Consider the following 2,542-nt stretch of genomic DNA (forward strand, 5'->3'; position numbering starts at 1 on the left):
ATAATAATGAACATTAAAATAATTTTTCAGCTATTTCATAAAGTGCGGTCTGAGGTAGAGAGAAAGTAACATTTATAAAATTGTCCAGGGAAGATAAATCAGGTAAGAGACAACAAGGAAGCTTCATCAACTGATGTATCTGAATACAGAAACTTAAAAGTTGTCAACAATGGGAGGGTAAATAAACACATCTTAACAATGGCAGCTAACGGTGAATGAGCTCAATATATCTCAAACTAGTTTAAGTATCATTATTATTTCCCATGGAGTAAACCCTATCTTGGACATGTCACCATACCAGGAAATGGTTAGCTACAGTGCCAACCCAGTCAGTACTCTCAACCCGAAGAACAGAAGCCCATTGAGCAGAGGAGAAAAGAGCACCGGTTCCAGAGCCTGGAGAACTGGAGTACAATCTCTGGTTTCATAGTTTCAGGGACAGCATCTCACCGCTTGGAGATTCGGCTTATAAAACGAGTTGTGCTAAATCAGCAGTCACTTTTGAGGTCTGTGGACTAATAAAGTACTAGCTACCGACAAGTGGTGATTTTGTTAAATCACTTTTTAAAAAAGCAGTCACCGCCACAACCTTCCTACCACAGACTATTATTCAGCTGCGAGCTATTTAAAGGGAAACAGGAAAAGAAGATCAACTGTTCCCACCATTTAAATAAACTTAGTTTTATAAGAACTTCCTACGCTGTCCTTTTCTCATTTCCCTTCAGACAAGTGAAAACAGTTCCTGGTTTTAGAAGAAAGACGCCCCCGCTCCCCCGGCCCCATCCCCTGGCGGGGAAAGAAAGTCAAACCCAGCGAGTTTCTCTTCCCGTGGCCGGGACTCGGCTGGACCAGGAGGCGCGGAACTCCCTGCCACTCGGGGTGGGAGCGGGAAGGGCAGGGGGCAGTGCTGGAGGGCAGGGGCGAGCGGGGCGGCAAGAGCCACGTCTGCCCCGGTTCGCGCCGGCGTCCCGAGCCAGGACTCGAAACCAGCTCAGACACCGACTGGGTCAACGCTCCGGGCCTGGGAAATGAAAGCTGGGGCCGTCAGGACCTACCTCCGGCCCCGCGATCCGGCCGTGGCCACGCTACCCGCGCCTGGGCTTCCTCTTCGGGTCCCGCAGGCGAAACCGGCTGCGCGCAGAGGAGCGTGCGCGGCGTCGATTACCCTTCCTGGCCCGAGAGGCGAAGGCAGGTCCTCTCTCCACCCAGAGACTCGCAGTTAACCGGGGAAGGGACCTGCGACTCCGAAAGGTTTCAGTTTCCAGCATCACATTCAAAAAAGCATTTCCTCTGGTCCTCGGAAGGGAAGGACTCCCAGAATGCACCGCTCCACGACCGGCTGAGTTGCAGTGCATTCTGGAAGTCGTAGTCTTTTTCCACCTCCCAGCAGGGTCCGGACTGCTAACCAAGTGGGAGAGACTAGGCTCCGACGTCTTTCTGAATGAAGGGGCGGGTCCTAGAGCACGGCAGGAGTCCACAGAGTGAGTGTTAAAATGCTACCAGATGTCACACTCTCAACCACGGTCTGCTGATGGAGGGTGGCTAAGACAAGTTCTTGCCTCAAAGTTACAAGATCACACGTATCTTTTTTTTTTAGTTCAGTCCTTATTTCATTGGACAAATATTTAATGAGCGTCTATTAGCAAAACACTCTGCTTGGAAGTGGAGCTGCAGTAGAAATCAAAATACACAAAATCCAGGCCCTTTGAATCTTACATTCTGAGGTAGAGAGAAAATAAACAAATAAACTTATCATGATAAGTGCTATAAGGGAAATAAAACTGGCTTAGTTAGAGAAAGGACAAATGTAGGTAGCAAAGGTCTTTCTGAAGAGGTGAGGGTGCTTATGAACAACCTTGCGCCAACAGCAGGAAGAGCATTCCAGGCAGAGAAAATGATAAGAAGAAGAAAGCCTCCCAGACTGGAGCAAAAAGAACATTTTGTGAGCTGAGCGTAATGTTCTAGAAGTGATCTGTGTTTCAATTTAATGAGTCTAGTAAAACAAAGGCAATAATAATAATGAACATTAAAATAATTTTTCAGCTATTTCATAAAGTGCGGTCTGAGGTAGAGAGAAAGTAACATTTATAAAATTGTCCAGGGAAGATAAATCAGGTAAGAGACAACAAGGAAGCTTCATCAACTGATGTATCTGAATACAGAAACTTAAAAGTTGTCAACAATGGGAGGGTAAATAAACACATCTTAACAATGGCAGCTAACGGTGAATGAGCTCAATAAATCTCAAACTAGTTTAAGTATCATTATTATTCCCCATGGAGTAAACCCTATCTTGGACATGTCACCATACCAGGAAATGGTTAGCTACAGTGCCAACCCAGTCAGTACTCTCAACCCGAAGAACAGAAGCCCATTGAGCAGAGGAGAAAAGAGCACCGGTTCCAGAGCCTGGAGAACTGGAGTACAATCTCTGGTTTCATAGTTTCAGGGACAGCATCTCACCGCTTGGAGATTCGGCTTATAAAACGAGCTGTGCTAAATCAGCAGTCACTTTTGAGGTCTGTGGACTAATAAAGTACTA

This window comes from Myotis davidii, unplaced genomic scaffold, assembly GCF_000327345.1.
Source record: "Myotis davidii unplaced genomic scaffold, ASM32734v1 scaffold147, whole genome shotgun sequence".
Classification (NCBI taxonomy): Eukaryota; Metazoa; Chordata; class Mammalia; order Chiroptera; family Vespertilionidae; genus Myotis; species Myotis davidii.